Here is a 26,760-nt window from a genome sequence, read left to right as displayed (position 1 = left end):
CAGGGGCAGATCCAGGAAAATGGGGGCTGGGGGGTGTCAACCCAGTAAGGCCAGGGGTCCACCAGAGTCCCCTGGAAACTCTGCAGTTTTTAAATGCCTGGAAAGGCATTTTGAACTGTCAGAGACATGTTGTAAATGAAATCTCTTAAAGAAAATTACCATATCAAAATGTTTCAAAACTAGGAGCTTTCAAAACCATTTTATTCGTCACTGAAAATAATATCGTCAGAGTTGCAGGTATATGCATAGAACATAATTACAACTGATTTGTGGTTATTACCATAAAAAACATCTCTGATCAATAAATTATTACTGTTTTAGCAACTGCAATCTGAGCTCACTGGGGAATTTTAAGCAGAGTCACCAGACAGACGAGTCTGAAATATGTCTGTCCATCCAAATTTCAGTGTGTCTGAATGACTTGCCAAAGGCCCAGAACAATGCGGCTGGGGGTCCAGGGCCCGCCTGAGGGCCCCAGAAGCTGAATGGCTTTAGATGCCTGTAGATGGCTTCTCAGCCATTTCCAGGCACATTTGTGTCATCTTCAAAGGCCAACTTACACGAGACAGGAGTTGCTAATTACACTACAAATTTAATGTAATTTACAAGAAAATGTCAGAAGTTTCAAGAAAAATGTACTTAAAAGTTAAACCCAAGAAAACAGTAGCACACACAGGTCAGTTCCATGTCTGGGGGGAGGGGAAAAGAAAAGTACAGGGGGCCAAGGTTGTTCCAGTTGGTTACACCTTACTGGTCCTCATATACAAGTACAATAATAACACTCATGAAACACTGGTGTCAACAAAGACTTTATAATTACCAAATTTCTTATAGACTTAACAATACAACTATTCTTACATAAGTTTCCAAGTAACTTTGTAATAAAATGACTTAAAACTAGACACAGTAACATCATTGGGCGTTCAGATTAAAATCTGCTGGACTAGAACTAAGAAAATACTGCGAAAGAGAAACCAAATCAAATCACTTGCATGCTTTCGGTTTTATCATGCCATTACCATGGGAACGGCCTTTTATGAATGCGGAAGTGGGCGCTCAGCACTCCAACTCAGGTGTGACCTGGCACATAGGAAAGTATGTGTCAATGTTTATCATGCTTATATGATTAAAACTCCAGGGATGAGAATGAGAAATTGTATTTTCAGCTGAAAATTTAATCGGGGGTCCAGGGGGCCGAAGGCCCCCGGAAGCTAATGAGTTTTATACATTTTAGACCACTAGAAATGGTCTCAGATTGCTCAGTTGAATAATATTTTCAGTCCAAAGAAGCTTGAGTTTTGGACACTAATAAACAAAAATGGTCTCAATAATGCTCAGCTAAAAAGAATTTTAACTTCATGCTAGAATGAAAGGAATGATGAATATAAATTAAACACATAAAGACAGAATATTTGACATAATCCTGTAAATGTTTCAGTTACTTTATTAAATGCAGTTACCTCTTTTGCAGTGAACTTGTCTCAACAGAAACAATTTCCCTGTTGAACAGTTCTCTCAGCTCCCAAAGTCACAATCACATAACTAGCAACACTACTCTAAGTTTTCAACATATTTACAAAGTACTTGTTCTTTTTCTAGGAATGCTTCATTGCAGAGATGTTTTTTTCCTTTTAGCAGCTAATCTGAATAAGCGATTCGTTTTCTTTTGTGATAATTTTCACCATTTTGAAGCTCTTATTTTTACGGAGCCGTAGAGGGAACATGGTGAATAAAAAAAATAAAGCGTGGGAACAACTTATAAGGCGTGTGCACGAGATATTAATGCGCGCGCACGAGTTATAACCCGTGCGCATGCTTTATTCACCATGTCCCCTCTACGGCTCCGTACTTATTCGCTGTTACATCCTCAATCTCCGGCCTCGTGGAGCGCCATGTTGAATGAGTAAGAAAGCGAAATGCGAAGAACCAATCAGAACGAAGCTTACATGTGACATTTTGGCCTTTCCTATCTATGCTCGTTTACCATTGGTCAAATCGCGATATTTCTCTCTCAACGGCCAATCAAATACAGTGTACGTTCTGAACTGCCAATGTAAACAGAACCTTGTTCCCGATGGTTGACCGGGTCAACACATACCTAACCCCCCCTAAATATTTTCTCCTCGGATTTAGACGATTCACAAAAATGACCCCTGGGTTGATAAAATCCGCGGAATTCCGCGGAAAATTCCCATCCCTGAAACTCGCAAAGATATTTATCTAAACACATGAACTACTCGTTCTAAACCTGCCAAGCTTCACTGGTGAAGCTCTCGACCCCAGAGGGTTAAAATACGATTGGAGAAAAAAAAAAAACTCCCACTTTTTCAGGGTCCAAAGCATGTAGCAGTCCATTTTCCTTTAACATTAGTGGTAAACCTACCCAGCTGATAACAGTGTCATGTGGAGTCATGCCAAAATGCCCTCCTACTTGCTGATGAGAAGCGACTTGTCATTCAATCATCGAGAGCACCTGTGATCAGTAGGGCTGGGACAATTATCCGATGTAATCGACATTGTCAATTATAAAAATTATTCGACGTGGAATTTTAGGTGTCGACGTGTTGTGTAAAACCACACAGGGTAAAATGTTCATAGAACAAAAACCGGAACTTTCAAATATGACTGTTTATAATCAATCGTCTTTGGTTTAACCAGATACAAACACAGAGCAAGGCCTGGGACAACGCGTTGACGTAATTGACTACATGAATAATTTACGTCTGTGTAATCTACTTGAGCAACATTGCTGCATCTACCAGCAGTACAACGGAGCTTGTGGAGCAACACGGGGCAAAAAAGGCTCGCACACAGTCATCCAAAGTTTGGGGATACTTTAATCTTGACGCCAACAGTGGGGTCGTCTGCAGACTCTGCAAAGTGCATCTGGCATATCACTCTAGCACGACAGTCACGCACGAGCACATGAAGAGGAAACACCCTGGTGCAGCGAGTCAAGATGGCAGCAAAACTCCGCAAATTCTGTTTACTTTCTCTGCCTCTTCTCCACTCAAGCCTGGAAACCTTACCACAGTCAATCCATTTATTTGTGTAATTTTTTATATCATACTCAATTCTGCACCGCTACTGTAGCTGATGTTAATAACGCTGTTTTAGCCGTTTTATGTTTTCTCTGTTTACTTATTCCGTGAGTGAGCGATCCAAATTATCGTTTACAACTATTTTCACAGAATGTAGCTTCCTTGCTCACTGATGTAAGCCTAACTATGAGCTCCCTTTGCCAGTGATGATAAAAATGCTTCTCTAGTTTTTAAATCATTCCATCTTTTAGCAGCTATAGGCCTACTGAAGCAATTTAAGTAAAAAATATTGCAGTGATTAAATCCTATTGGGGGCGGCACGGTGGTGTAGTGGTTAGCGCTGTCGCCTCACAGCAAGAAGGTCCTGGGTTCGAGCCCCGGGGCCGGCAAGGGCCTTTCTGTGTGGAGTTTGCATGTTCTCCCCGTGTCCGCGTGGGTTTCCTCCGGGTGCTCCGGTTTCCCCCACAGTCCAAAGACATGCAGGTTAGGTTAACTGGTGACTCTAAAAATTGACCGTAGGTGTGAATGTGAGTGTGAATGGTTGTCTGTGTCTATGTGTCAGCCCTGTGATGACCTGGCGACTTGTCCAGGGTGTACCCCGCCTTTCGCCCGTAGTCAGCTGGGATAGGCTCCAGCTTGCCTGCGACCCTGTAGAAGGATAAAGCGGCTAGAGATAATGAGATGAGATGAGAAATCCTATTGAATTTGAGGACCAATATCTCTGAATAGGTGCATGACATAACAGCAATAGTTTAGAAATTATAATATCAGGTTTCAAATTTGCTATTGTCATTATTCATGTGCATTATGTTAATATTTTTAGGAGCAGACAAAGCAGTGTGGGGGATTTTTTTCATAAAAGGACCTCAAATCCCTGCGATCCCCAGATGGCTGCAGACCTTACTGACAGCATTTTACAGATGATTGTAAAGGACATTGCACAAACAATACTGATAATTTAAAAAAATATATACCGTATTTTCCGGACTATACGTCGCTCCGGAGTTTAAGTCGCATCAGCCAAAAAAATGCATTATGAAGATGAAAAAAACATATATACGTCACACCGGACTACAAGTCGCACTTTTTTGAAGGGTTATTCTATCCATAGAATCTGTGATTCTATCTGATAAGCGGTGCGTGGTTACTGCGCGACTGCATTGCTTATTTAATAAACGAACAGCTGAGCAGTGATAACGCGCCCTTTGCCCTGTAAGTAGCCTAGTCTGATTATTTTAAATATCTACTACTATCTTTAATACTATCACTATCGTTATTACTAATAGCCTATATTATTATTATTATAACTAATATTAGTAGCCTATTACTGATGCATTAATCAGTTTGCTTTTAGAATATTTTTACCAGTAGGGCTTATTATCGCCCCATGGCTCTTTCATCTTTGTTATTAAAGCTGTAGTCATCATCGAGGAGTGTCATTCTTCATTTTTGTTGAATTTTATTTCATCAAATCAGAGGTCAAGTAGGCTATAGGTATATCATCTCCAAAGACAGGTACGGTAGTAAAAACAACCGTCTAGTGAAAAAAACAACAACCACCGCTCAGAGAAAAAAAAACAGGCAGAAAGTGCGCCTGACAGTTAACGTCATATCAGATAAAAACATTAAACGTTATTCAGACCATTAACACCATAACATCAGAGACGAAGAATAAAGTTCATCTTGGAAGGAGAGTTATTTTTAAAAATGCAAAACAAAATCATTTGTTTTGTACCGTAACATCAAGTTATTCAATAGCCTATAGGCCTAAAATCAGGGCTTAATTTGAGCCGGAACATGATGGAACAAGATCAGTAACCTCCGTTGTCGGATCCGGCAGCCATTTTCATTTCATTCGGTGTTCCGGCAGCTATTTAAATGGATCAGATCACCTCTGTGACCATCACAAAGGGAAAAAAAAAATCAAACAATAAATTAAATAAGTAAATCAAAATGTTTTTAGTGTTCGATTTTGATTTTGATATCTGTTGTTGATTTCTCTCCTATGACATCCACAAAATCTATGCAAAAGGGGAGGAGGGAGGGACATGGGGTGTATACTTCCGCTCAATAGAACACCGGGTTTTTTGTAGCCGTTAGCTTGCGCTGTGGAAAAAATGGCAAAAAAAAAAAGAAAGCTTACTAAAATTTTTAAAATGAATTCTCCAACTTGTTTTGTAAACCCTTTATTTCTTAACTATTACTTGAATTGATTGCACTTATGTTTGCTGGCACTGCTTTTAATGAGCAGGAGAAAAACAGGAAGGGCTCAGAAAACGACCGCAGGTCGGAATCGAACCCAGGTCCACGGATTTATGGTATGGCGCCTTACCCACCTGAGCCACGAAATCCAGCTGGCACTGCTTTTAAATACCCTACTTAAATCCTTAAAATGAGTCATTTAATTCATGTCTTGTGTGATCTGATCTCCAGTAGTGAAATAAACCGGTTGTGATATGAGTACAGTCTGTTATTTTAGAAGATAAATTTAATATATAATTTAATATATAGCCTAATAAAAAAATAATATTTTAACATAATATCACGACATATTACTGTCTGTAACTGTTCGTCACTAAAGCGTTTTCTAAGATCATAATGTCTGATATTATTATTATTTTTTACACACACAATAAGCACGTGTGCGTAAAGTTATAGTAAACCACCCCCGCCTTTTTTTTTTGAGTCACCGGACCCACCCACCTCCTGCGTTCCGGGACCTCCCACTTCATAAATTAAGCACTGCCTAAAATCATTACATAACTTATTTAAATAACTATAGGCCTATCGTTAATAATAAAACACAGGTCAATCAAGTTTATCAAGCTGACGATTTCACTCCAAATCAGCAAATCCATTGAATTCCTCATCCTCGGTGTCGCTTCTGAACAACTCTGCCAACTCCAGCGGCAGATGAAGCGCCGTTTCCTCCTCTTCTGCGTGGCTGTCGTCAGACTCGGCATCAGCTCCAGTTATTCCGCGGTGAAAAAAAACAAAAAACATATATACGTCGCACCGGAGTGTAAGTCGCATGGCCAGCCGAACCATGAAAAAAAGTGCAACTTATAGTCCGAAAAATACGGTATATTTTACTTGACTTTTGGATCAACTTGTTACTGTAAGGGGAGGGGAGGAAAAAAAAGATTTCTGCACTTGCTTTTGTGCTAAGATTATTTTATTCTTGTATTCGTCCTGAAAGTGACTTGAATTTTTTCATTGACTTTGTTCTGGCACTGATCTCTCTTAAGATTACCTTTGAATTACCACTTTGTTAATTGTACTTAAGTAAGGTCTTGCTTTTTGAGTTTGGAAAGTGTTTCATTAAAGAATAAATGCTCAGTGTGGTGTTTAAGAAATGTTTTAATAAATATTGAAATGTTAAAATTTCAGATTTTTTTTTGTGCGTGTTGGACAAGGCAAATTGTTATATTAAATAACTGGAAAATATCTGCAATAAAATTGTTAGGTTAAAGGAACAGTCCACCGTATTTCCATAATGAAATATGCTCTTATCTGAATTGAGACGAGCTGCTCCGTACCTATCTGAGCTTTGCGCGACCTCCCAGTCAGTCAGACGCAGTCAGACGCGCTGTCACTCCTGTTAGCAATGTAGCTAGGCTCAGTATGGCCAACGGTATTTTTTGGGGCTGTATCATATGCGCTGCCGAAGCGCGCAGAAGGTGTTAGTACGCCTGTCATTATAGTGCGGACTTTCCATAGCATAGAAAATCGCTACGTTTCAATTTGTGTAACTGAACTTGTTTCATGTCACTGGTCATATAAACCTATGTAAACAGGAAAAACGCGGAAGAGTTTGGTCACATCTAACTACAGCCCCAAAAAATACCGTTGGCCATACTGAGCCTAGCTACATTGCTAACAGGAGTGACAGCGCGTCTGACTGACTGGGAGGTCGCGCAAAGCTCGGATAGGTATGGAGCAGCTCGTCTCAATTCAGATAACAGCATATTTCATTATGGAAATACGGTGGACTGTTCCTTTAATCAAAATTGTTAGTCAAATAATTGGAAAAAAAATCGCTAGATTAATCGTTTAAAGAATAATCGTTTGGGACAGCCCTAGAGATCAGCCAATCACAGACTCTGTTATGACATAATATATTCACCGAGTGTAACATTTGGAAGAAAATTAGAAGTAGATCCAACCCATATCTTTACAATTTTTCATGGGCCATCCGGTTTGGTGGTACTTACCATCCCGGTTTTGAAAAACAGATGGATAAATGTGAAAGTTACCGTTCAATGTCTGCCAGTCTGGCCTCATTTCATCCATCCATTATCTGTAGCCACTTATCCTGTACAGCAGTGGTCACCAACCTGTCGATCGCGATCGACTGGTCGATCTTTGAAACATGCCCTGGAGATCCCGAAAATAATAGAAAAATAAATGTTATGGCTGATTAATGTTCAGTTTTGCAAGCGCCTCTCTGTCTCTCTCGATCCAGTCCTTGTGTTACTTCAGGGTTACAGGCTGCATTAAATTGACCAATAAGATCAAAGTCAAGTCAACTTTGTCAAATATGCTATACATGCTCGACATACAGCACAGATGAAATATCAGTCCTCTCTGACCCACGGTGCAAACAGGCAATGCAATAAATAAAAATAGAATAATTGAAAAAAAAATATATATATATATAAACAGTGTAAACACTAGATAAGAACTACACACAGACTAAACACAAACAATATAAACAGCATAAACACTATATATGAACTAGACATAGACTAAACACTCATTATACACACACACACACACAATGGGTGCGATTTGCTGGGGGAGATGGGGGGGGGGGATCATCCCCCCCTCTGGTTTTTATCTCTGCTGAAAAAAAATTCCTCGGGGACAACCCCGTCAATAAAACAAACAAACCAAAAAAAAAAAAAAGTTGACATGACAGGCATGTTGTGACAGTTTTCTATGGTCTACATTGCACTCAAAATGACCCGAAGTGGCAGCTTTGATGTTCACGAATGTCCCCAGCAAATAGATACATTGTAATAACAATATCTTTGCGTTCTCAGAACGCAAAGATATTATCTACAATGTATCCATTTGCTGGGGACATTTGTGAACATCAAAGCTGCCACTTCGGGTCATTTTGAAAGTGAGTGTGTGTGACAGCGCGCCTTTTGGCGGATGCCGCCTTTTTCACGGCCGATTTTTTTTTTTTTTTAGGGGGGGCGTTGGAGTGTCTGATTATAATTTCAAAGTAAATTCTGCATTAAAATTACTCATCTCATTATCTCTAGCCGCTTTATCCTGTTCTACAGGGTCGCAGGCAAGCTGGAGCCTATCCCAGCTGACTACGGGCGAAAGGCAGGGTACACCCTGGACAAGTCGCCAGGTCATCACAGTGCTGACACAGACAACCATTCACACTCACATTCACACCTACGGTCAATTTAGAGTCACCAGTTAACCTAACCTGCATGTCTTTGGACTGTGGGGGAAACCGGAGCACCCGGAGGAAACCCACGCGGACACAGGGAGAACATGCAAACTCCACACAGAAAGGCCCTCGCCGGCCACGGGGCTCGAACCCGGACCTTCTTGCTGTGAGGCGACAGCGCTAACCACTACACCACCGTGCCGCCCATTAAAATTACTAAATAAGCAAATCCGTTACAGTCCATGAAACAGGAAGTATAAGGATGAGAAAAAAACAGTTTAAATCGGAAAGCTGCACACAATGTGAACTGCGCCATCAGAGCAAACTGTTCATTTAGTATTCATGTATTTTAGTGATTTTCGAGTCACTGTCCATCAGGGCTTTGAACCGGAATTTTTTTCCTATTGGTTCGTTCCGAACAGAAACGGAATTTTAACGTTTCCGGTTTTGGGTTCCACCATTAAATAGACGTTCCCGAACCGGTTAGAACAAAAAAATTTCGTTCCCGGAACGGTTAATTACGTTCCCTGTCAGCTGTTTAACAAATGGCTATAAAATTATGTCTCTGTCTCATCCAGCTTAAGCCAAATGTAGGCTAATTCTATTACAACCTTCATTAAATAAGACAAGAAATAATTCAAAACAATTATTATTTCAAATGTTGGTGATTTGAATTCTCAGTATGTCTTCCCATCTACACAAACAGAAAAAGTGCCAAAAATGAAAGAGAATTCGTTTAGTGTGTTACCAAAGGCTAGTCAGGCCCTATAGAGGGCTACCGCATGACGTCACCGCGCCGCGAGATTTTGTTAGGCGCCATATTGGAAGACCAAGTACACATCTATGCAAGTAAATACATACATAACAAACTACACCTGAAATGTAGCCAGGGCCGGTTCTGCCCTAATCTGGACCCGGGTGCAACATCGCGCAACCCCCCCCCCCAAAAAAACCAGTCTAAATCAGGACAACCATCACATAACTATAAACATTTTATATCAACTATTTTAACTAAATGGGCTATAATAAATAAGCCTGCAGGCAGCCACAGCGGGCTGCCTCAGAAAAGTAACCATTCAATGACGCAACTGAAAGCCTGCAGCCACGGCGGGCTGCCTCAGAAAACTAACCATTTGTCCTACCTTAAAACTCATTTTGTATTTTCGACCCTCCGTTTATTTTCTTTCCTTTTCTGAAAACCCGATTTGTGTCCAGACATTTTGTTCTGCTACCAACGAACTAACTCGTCAGGTCTCGTCTCTCGAGCGCGCGATGATTCCCGTGGGAAGGGCAACAACTGATACATTTTTACAAACAGCCAATAGGGAGGTTGCATCGTTCAGACTCTTCTTTGCTCAGACACTCAGTAATGGAGACGTGATGGCAGTCCACCTTCCCGCTCTCTCCATTCAATCAGCGAACGTCACACAGGAAGTGAACCCCAGCGGGTCATAGAAACTTGCGCAGGAGAAGAATGACTATTTGTAGACTACAGAAACTTTGAGGAACGAAATAAAAACCGGTATTAACCGGTTACCATTATTTTTAATAAGCGTTTCTGTTCCGGAACATAAAAAATAATAAAGTTTCTGGTTTCGTTTCTGTTCCATGTGAAATAGAAAAAGTTCCCGGTTTTCGTTTTCGTTCCTTGAACCGGTTCAAAGCCCTGCTGTCCATTTAATCCAGAGGGAGAGAAACATCACAGCAACGCGACAAGCAATGCGAACTTTGTTGTGTATTTAGTCAGAGAGATAGGAAGATGAATTTACTATCTCTGGTTTAGTGTTCGTTTTCATTTAGTGTTATTCATTTGATATCATTGGATGTTATTGAGCTGTTAGCCTATTGTTACCTTAATTTTGTGACGTTTCATGATTAAAAAAAAAAACCCATCCCCTCTTCTGGTTTTTTGACAAATCGCACCCTGCATATACACACACACAAATTGGTTCAAATAACCAAACAGTCAAGGGCACTTGAGGTATAGCGCAAATGAGTGCAAATAGTGCAAATGAGCGAGGTAAAGTGAGATGTGCGGTTCCTGAGTTCAGTGTTTTAATGAACGATGAGATGTATGCATGTGTGTGTGTTGGGGGGGGGGGAACTGTGAGAATGACATGTCAGATGCTGAAGGGGGGTGTGCGAGCAGAATCTGTGGCGGGGGCAGAGGGGGGAGGAGGGGCAGAACAGGGAGGGAGTTGAGCCTCCTGACTGCCTGGTGAAAGAAACTGTTCTTGAGCCTGCTGGTTTTGGCCCGGAGACTCCGCAGTCTCCTCCCTGACGGCAGCAGGCTGAAGAGGCTGTGAGATGCGTGGGTGGGGTCACCTGCAATCCTGATGGCTTTGCGGGTGAGGCGGGAGTTAGAAATATCCATTAGAGAAGGGAGAGAGACACCAATGATCCTCTCAGCTGCTCTCACGATGCGCTGCAGAGACTTGCAGCAGGACACGGTGCAGGCACCGTACCACACGGTGATGCAGCTGGTCAGGATGTTCTCGATGGTGTCTCTGTAGAATGTGTGCATGATGGGGGCCGGGGCTCTTGCTCTCCTCAGTTTGCGGAGGAAGTACAGACGCTGTTGGGCTTTTCTGGCCAGTGATGCGGTGTTGTTGCTCCAGGACAGGTCTTCAAAGATGTGCACACCCAGAAACTTGGTGCTGCTCACCCTTTCCACTGCAGCACCGTCGATAGATAGTGGAGCATGCTGAGTGTGCTCTCTCCTGAAGTCCACAACAATCTCCTTCGTCTTCTCCACGTTCAGACGGAGATTGTCCTTGCACCACATGGCCAAGCGGCTCACCTCACTCCTGTAGATTGTCTCATCGCCATTGTTGATGAGACCCACCACAGTCGTGTCATCCGCAAACTTGAGATTTGAGCTGGATGTTGGTGTGCAGTCATGGGTCAGCAGAGTGAAGAGGAGGGGGCTTAGCACACATCCTTGGGGGCCCCCGTGTTCAGTGTGATGGTGCTGGAGGAGTTGCTGCCAACCCGTACAGTCTGTGGTCTCTCCTTCAGGAAGTCCAGCAGCCAGTTGCACAGGGAGGTGTTGAGTCCCAGCTGGTCCAGTTTGTGAATGAGCTGCTGAGGAATGATTGTGTTGAATGCTGAGCTAAAGTCTATGAACAGCATTCTGACATACAAGTCTTTTGTCTCCAGGTGGGTGAGGGCTGAGTGGAGGGCAGTGGAGATGGCGTCATCGGTCGAACGGTTGGACTGATACGCAAACTGGAAAGGATCCAGGGCGGGGGGGAGGGCAGACTTGATATGCCTCATGACTAGCCGCTCGAAGCACTTCATGAGGATGGGAGTGAGTGCGACAGGGCGGTAGTCATTGAAGCAGGAGGGAGACAGCTTCTTCAGGACCGGGATGATGGTGGTGGTTTTGAGGCACGTGGGGACAACAGCCTGGCTCAACGAGATGTTAAAGATGTCTGTAAAGACATCTGTGAGCTCCTCGGCACAGTCTCTCAGGACACGACCAGGAATGTTATCAGGACCCGGGGCTTTTCGTGCATTTGTCGTCCTGAGAGCTCTCATCACACTGTCTGGGGACAGCGTCAACACCTGGTCGCCAGGAGGTGGTGGGATCTTCTGTGCCATGGTGCTGTTGTCTGCCTCAAAGCGAGCGAAGAAGTTGTTCAACTGATTCAGCAGAGACGTGGAGTTGTCACAGGTCTGTGGCAAGGGCTTATAGTCTGTGATGGTCTGAATCCCTTGCCACAGGTTCCTGGTGTGTCTGCGGTCAGTGAAATGGTCAGCAATGTGCCTGGAATACTGTCTCTTGGCCACCTTGATGCCTCGTGACAGACTGGCCCTAGCTGTCCTCAGGCCCACCTCGTCCCCAGCTCTGAAGGCGGCGTTCCGAGCCCACAGGAGCCTATAGACTTCCCCTGTCAGCCATGGCTTTTGATTGGCCCGAATGGAGATGGTTCTGGTGACCGTAACGTCGTCCATGCACTTCCTCATGTAGGCAGTGACTGTCTCCGTGTACTCCTGGAGATCTGTGGTGTTGTTGTAGGTGGCCGCCGGTCTGAACATGCTCCAGTCAGTAGTGGAAAAACAGTCCTGGAGTGCCTCTGAGGACCCCTCTGGCCACACACGCATCTGTTTTGTAGCTGGTTTGGTGACTTTAACCAGTGGCCTGTATGCTGGCATTAGCATAACAGTGGAGTGATCTGAGGCCCCAAGGTAGGGGAGGAGTAGGGCTTTGTAGGCATCTTTATGCATGGTGTAAACATTGTCCAGAGTATTGTTTCCACGTGTAGGAAAGTGGATATGTCCATAGAGTTTTGGAAACACGCTTTTGGGGTTTGCATGATTGAAATCCCCAGCCAGGATGAGGAAAGCATCTGGGTGAGCTGTCTGCTGCTCACTGATGTGCTGATAGAGTTCATTCAGTGCTTCACTCCTGTTATTGGAGCCGGGAGGGATGTACATTGCTACCAGCAATATGGCTGTGAATTCCCTCGGCAGATAGAATGGCCGGCACTTAATAATCATAAACTCCACCAGAGGTGAGCAGTATTTGCAGACCTCAACAGCATCACAGCACCATGCATCACTGATGTAAACAGAGTCCACCGCCGCGAGTCTTCCCCCCCTCGACTAGCGCTTTGTCTGACCGGTAGCATGTTAACCGGGCTAGCTGAATGGCACAGTCCGGGACGCTGTCATTAAGCCATGTTTCCACAAACACAAGGACACAGCACTCATTCACAGACTTGAAAGATGAGCGGAGCAGGCGGACATAATCCAGCTTGTTGTCCAGCGAGCGTACGTTGTCCAGAGTGATGGTAGGGATAGCCGGCCGGTAAGGGCTAGCCGCTAGCCTAGTTCGGATACCTCCGCTTTTGCCTCTCTTCTGCTTCCACATGTTCCGCCTGTGGTGCTTCTACTGCAGGCTGGATGCGGAGGGGGGGGGGGGGGGGGGGGTGTCGGTGCTTGAGCAGGCCTCCGGAGCAAACCGTAGCCGCATAGCACTTTTGCGTCTGCTGGATTTATATCCGTGAATATAGTTCTGCGTATGTCAAGCAGAAACTCACGAAAGTATGTGCGCCTTGAGACTAATGGACGCGACAAAGACGAACAGATACACACTGTTTTAAAACGCAAAAAACACGAAAACACCGTTCTGTCGGGACAGAGAGGAGCTGCTGCGTGTGTGCGCGCCGCCATCTTGGAAACCAAAGGAGGATACTGGCACATTAACTGTCGCAAAATGACAGTATACGGCTCTAGTGGGTGATAGCCGATAGACTACAATGTTGTCAGCTAGCATGGCAGAGGCTCCAAGAAAGAAGTCGAAAACATATTTTCATCCAGAATGGGAAGAGGAATTTCTTTTCACCATGGTGAAAGACAGGTGTGTGTGCACGCTGTGCCACCAAACTCTAGTACTGTCTAAAAAGAGGGAATCTGGAACAGCACCACAATACTAACCATGACTAATCCAAAGACAGCTTCCCCGCCAAGAGCGCAATCCGCGCTAAGAAAGTTGCTGAGCTGAAAGTGGGGTTGAAGGCCCAGCAGTTACTTTTCACAAAACCTGCTGCTCAAAATAAGGCTGCGACTGAAGCTTCATTTCGTATAAGTCACCTTTTGGCTAAACACAAGAAGCCTTTTACAGATGGCGATTTATTCAAGGAGACAATGGCCATCACTGCAGAGACGGTTTTCAATGGCTTCAAAAACGACATCAAAACCATGCTCCACAGTGTTCAGCTTGGCCCCAATACAGTGGCGAGGAGGGTCGAGGAAATGTCAGGGGATATGGATCGACAATTGCTAAAAGACTTGTCACACTGAATATTTTTCTCTACAGTTTGATGAATCCCTGCATGTAATGGACACAGCTCAGCTTGTTGTTTGTCAGGATGGCGTTCCCAGACTCTACAACAAAAGAGGCTCTCCTCACTCTTTTGCACTTAAAGGAGAGAACAAGAGGTGATGATATTTACAACAAGTTTAAAAAAAATATATATATGTCCGTGATAATGACATCCCTGATCACAAACTGGTGGCAATTACTACTGATGGAGCCCCAGTGATGCGCAGTGCGTGCACTGGATTTATTGTGCTGTGCCGTAATGACCATGATTTTCCTGACTTCGTGAATTACCACTGTGTCATTCACCAGCAGGCCTTGGCGGGGAAGGTCGTGAACTTCTCATGTTATGACTCTGGTGGTCAAACTGATCAACTTGATTCGAGCAAAAGCGCTTCAGCACCGCTTATTCAAGGCGTTATTGGATGAGCTTGATGCCACGTATGGAGACCTACTCCTCCACGCTGATGTCCAGTGGTTGAGTCGCAGCAAAGTGCTGCAGCGATTTGTTGATTTGCTGCCCCAGATAAAGACTTTTCTGGAGACAAGGAACGAGAAGCATGAGGAGCTGTCAGATGATCAGTGGCTGCTGGACCTGACGTTTCTGACAGACCTGACGTCAAAACTGAACGCACTGAACAACAAGTTCCAGGGAAAAGACCGACACCTGCCCCACATGATAAGCGCAGTGAATGCGTTCAAGGCCAAGCTCAGTGTTTGGAACACACATCTGAAAAACAGGAGGCTGACACTTTCCCAGCCTGGAGAAAATGTCACAGGTCACTGGTGACCAGGATGCTTTTCACCCTGAGCAGTACCATGTTCACCTGGACAAAGTGGCAGCAGAGTTCAGTCAGCGTTTTGGTGAATTAGACGTCATGGAAGACGTTGCTGCATTCGTCTCAAACCCATTCCTGACTATTGATGTAGAACAGGTAGCAGCCAAATTTCAGCAGGTACCGTATTTGCTGTGCCTATTGGGGTTGACATGGAGATGGTTGATTTGCAAAACGAAATTGAGCTTAAAGCAAGACCACGGGACAGTGACTTTTGGGGACTTGTCAGCAGGGAGAAGTTTCCCCTCCTCACCTCATGTGCACCAAGAGTGAGTGCCTACTTTGGATCCACTTACCTCTGTGAAATGGCGTTTTCACAGATGAAAATCAAATCAAAGTACAGGAGCCGCCTTACTGACAAACACCTCACAGACCATCTCAGACTAGCTGTCAGTAGCTATGAGCCAAACTACAAAGCACTCACAGACGGTATGCAGTCACAGCCATCTCACTAACCTGGGTGAACAACATGCCAGTTTTGACATCTGATAGCAATGTGAAAAGTGATGCATGAGATGGGACATAACTGCACTGAGCTTAACTATACTGACAAATTGTGTGTGTTAACAAAATTTACAGTTCTATTTTCTAAAATGCTGATGTTATGGAACTTGCATGTGATCTGCTCACTGCTAGTGTGTTGTGTGCGTGCGTGCACGCCCCTTCTATGAATAAAATAATTGCCTCATACAAAAGGAAATAAGCCACACCTTTATTTTTTGTGTTGGACATAAAGCTGCACTTGGCCCAATTGCACTGACTGAGAATTTTGTTAGCATTACAGTTCTATTTTCTAAAATGCTGATATTGTGACTTGAATGAAGCTTCAGTGAATAAGCATAACACTTGATATGATCTGTTTGTCTACCATAAACAAAATACTGTCATATAAAGTGGAAAATAGGTCACATGCCTTTACTTTTTGTGTTGAAATAAAATTGAATAATTAAACTTAGAATTGAAGTTGATGTGTTGTAGAAGACAGCTATGGCCAGTTTGATATGTTAGTGTTTTCTTGGTTGCATTAAATATGAACGTTGGACCAAAGCATTTCATGTAATTCAAATACAATTAGCCTGAATAAAAGGCTTCAAGTTGGAAGTACAATCTGGGCTGTCTTTTTCTTTCAACACTTCAATAAGTAGATCTTGCCTGTCACCAAGGTGGAGGTCAGGGATCTTGGGCTTAAAAGGGTTGGAGACCACTGCTGTACAGGGTCGCAGGCAAGCTGGAGCCTGTCCCAGCTGACTATGGGCGAGAGGCGGGGTACACCCTGGACAAGCTGCCAGATCATCGCAGGGCTGACACAGCGACAAACAATCATTCACACCTACAGTCAATTTAGAGCCACTAATTAACCTAAGCTGCAACAATTAGTCCAATTTGCATGCCTTTAGACCAGGGGTGGGCAAACTTTTTGGCTCAGGGGCCACATTGACTTTTGAAATTTGCCAGGCGGGCCGGGCCAACACCAAATTCATACATATCGAACATAAACCAGAAAAGCGTTAGTGTTATTGTAAGGCCTTCACTGACAGAGACCCAAATGCAGATCAGATTGACATTTATTTTAGTTCTCAGTCAACAAAGGCAGAGCAGAAAAATGCTTGCAGTTCAATAGATTGGCACTGGATCCATCCAGAAAAGTAACACACACACACACACACACACACACACACACACACGTGACAGTAAGAAAAGTAGCACACTTAATTCTTAAATTACATCTTTGAGCTGCCAGGATGAGTGGGATGCCAGTGTATTTGTATATTTGTATCATTTTATACATACAACTAAATTGCATATCATTAAATTGAACTAAATTACATATCAGTACATATCATTTTTGTACATTTCACTGAACTCGTAGATTTACACCTGAGTGTTTTTTTTTTAACCATCCACTTCCAGCCTGCCAGTACAACCAACCACCATTAGTAGGAGAGGCACCACACCATTCCAAAATGTTTGCAGTTCAACAGTTTGGGTACCACACCATGCCAACATGTTTGCAGTTCAGTGGTTTGGCACTGGATCCATCCAGCCCACAAAATCAAACAAAAAAGCTCAAGAAAGCAAAAAACTCCAAACTGGTTTTCAGGTTCAAAGTCACTCACTGAAATATTTCCAGTCCTCAAAAAATCAAAACACAGGTTCCAAACAGGTTTTCATATTCCAAAAGGCCACTCATAGATCAGAATAACCTCCACAGGCAAAAGTCCAGGAACAGATATAAGCAGAAGCAAGGTCAGCTGCTCATAATACACCTATAATAGCAGACAGGGACATAAATGAGGGGCGGAGCAGACACCCAAAAGCACACGGTACTTAAAAACAAACACCAGCACTACAGCAGCCACCCACAACAACCAAAATTACTAAGAGTTATACTTTTTATATTATTATGTCTGTAAACATGTGACTACCATCTTATTACAGCTCCAACATAGTTTTAAAAAGAGAAAGTGTTCATACTCACATTCACTCAGCAACCGCTGAGCTGTATTCATCCGTTCTTGCGCTGACTGGTTGTTAGCATAATTAGCATGCTTGGAGGAAAAGTGCCGTTTGATGTTATATTCCTTTAAAACTGCAGCGGTTTCTTTGCAAATAAGGCATACAGCCTTTGATCGGACTTCAGCAAAAAAATATTTAGTTGTCCATTCTTTATTGAACACCCTGCACTCACTGTCCACTTTTCTTTTTTTAGGACCACTCATTGTAAAGTTTTATCCTGTGTTCTCGAGATCATCAGTGGCACGGGCGCCAGAATGACTTCCATGGCACACGCTGCACCACTCTGCAAATGTAATCTCGCGTGAATACGACTGACTGGAAAGACGGATCTCTAGAACACCTGTCTACGTGATAACACTGACGCTTATAGTTTATAGATCTGCTCAATCGTGTTTATATGATTGTCTTCCGCGGGCCGGATGTGGCCCGCAGGCCGTAGTTTGCCCACCTCTGCTTTAGACTGTGGGAAAAACTGCTTTCTCCACAGAAGAAACCCAGGACCTTCTTGCTGTGAGGCGACAGTGCTAGCCACTAGAGAGCGTGCACATGCACTATTTGTTTATCTGCCATCTTGGACGGCATGGCCGTGCATAGAACTTAGATGAACCCGTTCTAATTATCAAGTGTGTGGGAGTAGATCTTTCGAGAATGGTTATATCTTGTTCAGCATTTGGTTGTACCAATAGACAGGGCCAAAAGGAGGGCCTGTCATTTTATAGATTCCCCGCAGACGAGGAGAGACGCGCAAAATGGGTGTCCGCTGTGCGAAGAGAAAACTGGTACCCCAGTTCTACCAGCCGAATTTGTAGTGAACATATCAGGTAGGTGTAATCTTCTAATTCAATACTCCTAGTGCATCTGTTAAGTTGATTTTCGGATTGAATGATAACTGCATAGCCGGTGATTTGTGATTTTTTTTTTCAGACAAAAACATACATATTTACAACCCTGTCATTATCTGGAACTGAGTTTAGATTTCGAACATTCTTACGATAAAATGTCCTGCATAGTCTCTTTATGATAAACGTCTTAATGCCACTTACCCATGAGGTTATCAAGTAGACATTCTTCTTCGGAACCTTCCAGAGGTATAGTTGGGATACCCAGCCCGCAACAAAATATTTATAAGCTTCCAGGCTCTTGTAAGCTTTGAGGGCTTTGCCAGTGTAACACGATTCACGATTAACAAGAAAATTGTAAATGTCGTGGTAGGCCAGATCGGGCAAATCGCCGGCACCGCAGCTCCGAATTTCCCTGAACAAGGATTGCGGCAAGTTGTACGGCTCTGCAATCCCCAACCTGGAACACTTTTCCACGTAACGCTGCCTCACGTCACCTTCATGATGCTGAACAAACTTAGACAAGTTATCGCACGATGTAGATGGGTATTTTCCGAATTTTCTTGGGGATTACTCCCTGGATCCATTACGCTCTCGCAAGGTAAACAAATCTGAAACCAGGGCTCGAAATTAACTTTTTTTCTGTGTCCCCCCCAGTGGTCCCGAATTCTGTGTTGTATTGTCCCGAATGGAAGCAATAGTGTCCCCATTTTTTTCCTCTCTGAAATAACCAGTGGTTAATATTATCATATGAAGTTACTATTATATTTGTAACTATGCGATTTTGAACCCTTTATATCATTTTTACAATAAGTCACAAGTCACAAGCGACACATGTCCAATACATCATCTACTTCAAAATTACAGTTATTGCATTTTCAGTTTATTAAACTTTGGCGATCTCACTGTATGAATAGATACCCGTTTATTTAAAGGGGCCAACTAGCTCATTCAGAAAATGTTTCAACTCCCTACATCTGCAGTACACTTTAGTTGAAAATAAGACCCCTTTTATGTTCATTTCATCTACTTATACCTTGAATATCTGTTGGCACTTATAAGGCCAACTTGTAATTTTCACCATTACCGTTATCCATTTTTATGAATTTTCCGTTATCCATTACCGTTATCCATTTTATGAACTTTCGCTGCCGGGTGCAAATGTTAGCAACATCAGCATAGTGCAGGTCCTAGCCTAGTTGTGCTGCTGACTGACTAAACTTTCTGAACTAGAAAGACACCAAGAAAACTCACTTATTCTGTTGAACGGTATCTTCCGTCAATATCATCCACATCATTCCTGTTGTATTTTATAACGTGTCTAATAGTGTTCATTAAGTTCATTCAGTTGCTAGCGTTGCCTGCAGACCAGGCGATGACACTTTGGATCCTGAAGGTCCCGGAGACGTTATGTCTGGGCTTTCAGTTTCTTCCCCGCGGTCGGTCCGCTTCAACCACTTCAGCATTTTTGTTCTGGCAAGAGTCGGCGCAGCGTGTGCGGTAGCAATTCCATTCCAAGTCCATATAATGCGGACTCCGGCCGAAGATTCTAGAACAGACTGCGCTGCTCTGTAGCCTACGGATGCAGGTGCATCGAAAGTGTAGCTACTAATGTATTTTTCGCTGTTAACGTTTTAAAATTAAAATTGACAAATTAGGTGAATGTCTACGTATGTGTTACGGCTTTGTAAATAATATTAATGTAGAACTTTTTTTCTAGATCTATTTTTTTTCCATTGTCCCGGGATTGTCCCAGATATGATAATTTTGTGTCCCGATGACATTTTTTATGGTCCCCGGGACGTCGGGACACCGTTAGTTTCGAGCGCTGTCTGAAACCGTCCAATATGGCGGAGTAAACACGGACGGGTCACGTGACTGCACATCCTCTATACTAGGGGTCGACCGATAATCGGCCTGGCCGATATATCGGGCCGATATTCTGCATTTTTAGGGTTATCGGTATCGGCCATAATTTCCACCGATATGCCGATAACATGACTTTTTGCATCCATTTAGTTCCTAACGCGACTCTCACTGCATGTACTTTCCTGCACTCGCGTCTCTGAGTTCAAGAACACGGTCCCGCCCCCCACAACATCTGATTTGTTTGGCACAAAAGATATAGCCAATCGACACGTGTAGCTAAACGCTGTGAACTGTTTCAAGGCGGCCGTACGGGCACTCAGGCAGAAGCGGCACAAGGGATACAGCCAATCAACATGCGTAGCTAAACGCTGTGAACTGTTTCAAGGCGGCCGTACGGGCACTCGGGCAGAAGCAGATCCCACTTCAAGGTAAGGACATGCTGCTTTTGCTGCAATAAGTCAAGTCAAGTTTATTTGTATAGCGCTTTTAACAATAAACATTGTCGCAAAGCAGCTTTACAGAATTTGAACGACTTAAAACATGAGCTAATTTTATCCCTCATCTATCCCCAATGAGCAAGCCTGTGGCGACGGTGGCAAGGAAAAACTCCCTCAGACGACATGAGGAAGAAACCTCGAGAGGAACCAGACTCAAAAGGGAACCCATCCTCATTTGGGCAACAACAGACAGCCTGACTATAATATTAACAGTTTTAACATGAGGACAGTTTCGTTGATGTTATAACTCTTCATTGATGGAAACTTGAGTGCAAAACTGTTCATGATAACTGCAGTCCTAAAGTTAGCAAGACAACTGTAGTCCTCAGCCATAAAAGCATTACTGTAAGAGTCCAGAGCATTCTCCAGGTATAACCCTCAACTGTCCTCATGGGGCCGTCCTTCACAGGAGCGGTGCGATAAAACTCCGACCAGACACAGGGCACCAGGATGGACCAAGCAGGTCCGAGGGGCAGAAGAGGCCAGCACCTCAATCCCAGGACCAACATGCAACCCAGAGGGACAGATTGGGGGGGAGAGAGAGAAGGAAAACACATGTTGTTAGGTATGCCCTAAAAATGACAAGTATTAAATCTGTGTAGTAGGCTCGCAGAGACGAGAGTCTTTACATCAGGCATAACACACAACAATGGCATGTTAATATGGTAAAAAATATATCATGACCTGCTCTGGCTGGATGCTTGATTGGGTGATGGGAGCACACTCCTCAGCAATGATGAGATGCAGATGGGACCCTTCAGGCTGGCCAAGACAATTCAGTTACATTTCACCGGGTCTGGGACATGCGACAGAAAGTCTGACGGCCGATTCCCTGCAGGCTACAATAGCCAGTCGAGGTCTCCACCCTCTCCACCAAAAGATTTCTTGTTGACTCCATGTAACTCAGAGGGACAGATTTGGGGTGGGAGGGGGAGGGAAAGAAAACACAGGTTGTTAGGTATGCCCAATGTCACCTGAATAAGTAGGAGCAGTGTACATATTGCACCGAGTACAAGCAGGGACTCCGGCAACTAACTATGACAGCATAACTAAAAGGAGAGAGCCAGAAGGTAACACAGCCATGAGGGAGCCCCGGGACATAAAGCAGCCAGCCACTACACCGTCAACAAACTCGAGTGAGCAAGCGAGTGGGGACTGACAGCATCCATACATCCCAGTTTACCAAAACACTCTATGTCTGAGGACCCTCTAGATCTACACCTTTACCTCATAAACACCATTAACAAAAGGCTTGACTAAACAGATATGTTTTCAGCCGAGACTTAAATAAGTCACACACACACACACACAAGTTGCAAAAGCACAACATCATTATATGTTTACATTCTTCATCTACTACTCGTTAAAATTGTCCATTTGCATCTGTGTAGCCAGGCAAACTTAGCTTACGGAAGGAAGCACATGAATTAGCCTACAACCAACTAGTCTCGCTGAAACTACATGTAATGCTTCCTTCACTACAATATAATCCTCCTAAATTGGGAATATTAGGCTTGGGCATTAAAAGCATTAGAATGTAGATGGTTACTTGTTAAGTTGTTACATAATAGGGAGTGATAGCCGACTTTATGTTTGATTTTACTTTTTAAAAAATGCTGCAGGCAGCTCCCTACACTTGATTTGTTATTTAAAAACTACTTGAAGTTGGTAAGTCTTACTTAGTTCTTAGTGTAAAAGAATCCAGAGTGTATTTTCATTTATTTTCCACTGAAAATGGTGAGCTGTAATATAGTAGGGAGTGATTCATTTTTTTATTGGTGAATATTTATTTTATTATTATTTTATTTCTCATTTTATTCTAACTAATGTTTGACTTTATTGTACAAATGCTGCTGGCATCTCCCTGCACAAAATTTCATGTTCAATTTTACAATTAAACATACATTTCATGGACATGAAGGTCTGTGTCAGTGTGTGCTATGTTTAATTTCATGTGAATTATAATGTTTACATTTATCGGTTGCACATATCTGTTATCAGCATCCCAATTCCATAATAATCGGTATCGGCCCTGAAAAAAACATATTGGTCGATCCCTGCTCTATACCACCGTGCTGCTGGCCTTATTTCCCCACAATGTTATGTCGATGCACGAAGTTCCCATGCCCTGTTAAAATCCAACAGGACTCACCCAGCTCACTTTTCACTGTATTCATGTCATGAGCGAAAAATACCCAAGCTCGGAGCTACTATTAAATATAAATTTATACCATAAACTCTTCAGCTCAATCCCACTTAATGGTTTATTTTTGAAAAATCTTAACTTAAAAAAAATAAAAGAAATAAAAGTGGGCATCTCCGTACTTTTTTTTTTTTTTATAAATTGATGGGGGGCGGCACCTGGCACCCCTTCCACAAATCCATGCCAGCTACTTTTCACGGTGCATTGTGGGATACACTATAATAGGGTATAATAATTCTTACTATACATTCGGACAGCACTACAAAACCGCGAACTCTATATAGTGAGTTATTTCGGACACAGGGATGGCAAAGTTCTTCCTTTTAGTGGAAAGCGTTTTAATAAAAATCAAGGAATGTGCTACATTGTGGAAAGAGTTGAAAGAAAGACCGGAAAGCAAGATTGTAACAGAAACAGACTTTCATGATTTTGATGGGAGTGGTTCATGTATAAAACAAGAGGCAGAAGCTAGGCAAGGCAGCAGAAGTGTGGGAATTATTAGGTAGGTTACATTAACCTGTCAATTTTCTGTGCAATTGTGAGGTTTACACTAATTTGTACACCCAAAAAAAAAAAGATTTAGATCGAAATGTGGCAGTCGAGAAGTCTTCTACTAAATCTACTATGAATAGTTAAAGCTAGACTGCCTTTCAATTTCATAAAAATCGGTGAAATGTCATTCCTTCTGAAATTGAATACATGTTTATTTCTGTAATATCTCAGATATCAGGCCATTCCAGGGTATCTGCACATTTTTCAAGTACAAATTTAAAGACTTTTAAGAACTTTTCAAGACCTCTAAATGGAAAAATTAAGACTGTACCATGGCAAAGAAAATGATAAATACGACAACTTAAAATTGTTTCCTGCAATAGTTTTTTTTACTAACTTTAAAAAGAATGCACACAATTGGTGAACAACAGGGCGCATCAATGGCAACTGTTAGACATGCAAACAGCTGAAGCAAAGTCGTGTGTTCTGGGCCTGCAGAACTACTGTAGCTGCAAGGAGAAGACTGGTGTTTACTGGAGAAAACACCATGAATCATTTCAAAAACGAAAACAATAAACGGCAAGTAGAACCAGCTGAACAACCTTAGCCGGCATTATTTCAATCCCCAAAGATTATCTTTGATGTGTGATTTTGTGTCCGACAGCAAAATCAGTCTGAGTGTCGTACAGTATACAGCCGGCTGAGGAAGTTCTTGAGTATCTTCTGCATTATAGCAGGTAACAGCATAAACCTGTTTATGCAGTCATACAATCAGAGCGTTACATTAAACACAGAAAAACAACTGTCACCTTTCATAACCATTATCAATATTAATCAATGTGTTGTAATAACTGTAAACTAATTATCATCAGTGCAATTGTTATATCAATGTTCATTATTCAAAAATAATTATTAATTATTATCTATAATCCATGAATAATTGTTTGTATTACTACTTATAATAATAATAATAATAATAATAAACTACTTTTTAAATAATTTAAAAAAGTTAACTCAATTTTATAACATTTTAATAATCACTACTTATTAGCTATATTAATTAATAATTAATAGAGTAGCAATTATAATTCAGTATTATTAATTACTATTTAATTAATAAGCAGTGATTATCAAAATGTAATTTAATAATAAGTAGTTATCATCAACTACTAAATTATACTAATAAATAATAAGTAGTGATTATTAAAATGCTATAAAAGAGTTATAAGATTGGTTAAAATTATTATTAAAAAAGTAGCAATTATTATTATTATTAGTAGTAGTAGTGATACAAACAATTATTCATGGATCATAGATAATTAGTTTTTAATAGTGAACACTGATATAACAATTGAACTGATAATAATAATAATAATAATAATAACAATAATAATAATAATAATAACAACAACAACAACAACAACTATTACTAGTAGTGTTATTGTTTATTATTAGTAGTAGTACAGTTATATTAATGTTCACTATTTAAAATTATCTATAATCCATGAGTATTTGTTTGCATTCTACCAATTACTACTTTTTAATAATTTGTAATAATTTTTAATAACTTTTAATAACTTAATTTTATAACATTTAATAATCCCTAGTACTTAATCACTAATTCATAAGTAGTAATGATTAATAATCAATAATAATTACTATTACTACTAATTATTAGTGGTTGTTAATATTCTTATTATATTAAAAACACTTGTAGACGATAAGTAATAAAACAAACTTTTTGTACAAATTATTTATATTGTACACTATATTTAGAATTATTGTATTTTCTGGAGTTCTTTTTAATTGAGTTTTGAAATAAAGGTTGTTTATATATTTATATTAAACTTAGTACAATAAACAATGTTAATTATGTAAAAACAAATTATGCTAGTCATTATTATTTCCTATAAGCCCCATTTTCCACCTGATTCTTGTGCGCATGCGCGAACCCCCCTGCGTTTCACTCCGGAGCGCTTGACCTCTAACACACGCGCGCGCCTCGTGTCCGTGAAAAAGCAGTTTCCCAGTGCGCCGTGTCCCCAGCGCTGCGTTATCGTCTTTAAACACATTTGTGCAATCCAGCGCTTTTTATTGCAAACGATTCTTCTTATTTTGGGGGTATTTGTCATCCCCCAACCACTTGTTAAACAGACATCTTCCCATAATTATCATCGCTTTCTAGCGCCCACATAAGCTACCTGCGCATCTCTCACTCTTCACACTCATCTTCTCACACATTGTTTTAGAATAAAAATAAAATTATTTTATGTAATTTTATTTCTCTATTGTTTACTGTTTTTGTTTTTACTTCTGTAAAGCACATTGAACTGCCATTGTGTATGAAATGTGCTATATAAATAAACTTGCCTTCACACCCACCATACCACACCACACTTCCTCCAGTAGCCTCCTAACGTTAGTTCTTGATCTACGGAATGCACAGAACCAATGCTGCCTCCAAAAGGTTCGCTGGTCACTTTTAAAATTACGGTTAAAAAAAAATAAAAATACTCCAAACCGGATGGAGCCATTTCACTCGTTCGGTCCAATATTAAATTTAATACCTCCCTTTCGAAAATTCCAGTCATTCCAAACAATTTAAGATGTTTTTAGGCCTTGAAAACCGAAAGTTGTATTTAAGACTTTTTAAGGACCCGCGGGACCCCTGCATTCTGTGGCTGGGAAGTTACTTAATTTGAAGGAATTCCCTCACAATGTACAATCACTTGCTTCATGCAGTCAAGCAGACAGAGGAAGTCCGTGTGCGCATGCGCAAGGTTACCACCTTCTGCTGCTTTTGGGTTTTAGGGCAGCTGGTATCCACAGTGTTGCATTACTGCCATCTACAGGTTTACCTTTGACTGTGCACTGACAGCAGATCCAGTCTCCTGCTAAATTTTGAATTAAAAGTGGCATGAGCTAAAATTCATTGAATTTGCAATTTGAAAGTCTTCATTTGTCTTGGGATGTGTATCGTGTGGAAATGCAAACAGAAAATTCTAGTGTTATGATATGGGTACCGCGTGGCAGCACCCAAATAACACATTCCTGAAATATAGGAGAGAAATGATGAGGCAGGGCAACAGCAAATGCTTTCCCAGTTCTCTACAGTAATTTATTAAACATTCTTTTCAGCAAGTGCGTGTCATTGCTTTCTTTTGAATCAGTGTTCAATGTGTATTCAAAGTCTTAACAGAATCAAGTTCACTTTCAATGTAAACAC

The 26,760-nt window shown here is 41.8% G+C and overlaps 1 protein-coding gene across 1 annotated transcript in view; it reads right to left on the bottom strand.

Annotated features, from left to right (window-relative positions):
- The window catches only part of LOC132900445 (class I histocompatibility antigen, F10 alpha chain-like), a 68,915-nt gene extending 42,572 nt beyond the window's left edge, over positions 1–26,343 (bottom strand). Inside the window, exon 1 of the mRNA XM_060942538.1 lies at positions 25,905–26,343. The gene's annotated coding sequence lies outside the window, so the exon portion shown is untranslated. The remainder of the gene's footprint in view (positions 1–25,904) is intronic.
- Positions 26,344–26,760: the final 417 nt, after the last annotated feature.

The sequence above is a fragment of the Neoarius graeffei genome, chromosome 16 (genome assembly GCF_027579695.1).
Source record: "Neoarius graeffei isolate fNeoGra1 chromosome 16, fNeoGra1.pri, whole genome shotgun sequence".
NCBI classification, from domain to species: domain Eukaryota; kingdom Metazoa; phylum Chordata; class Actinopteri; order Siluriformes; family Ariidae; genus Neoarius; species Neoarius graeffei.
Note: the sequence above shows the minus strand (reverse complement) of the source record. Positions and strands in the feature narration are given on the sequence as shown.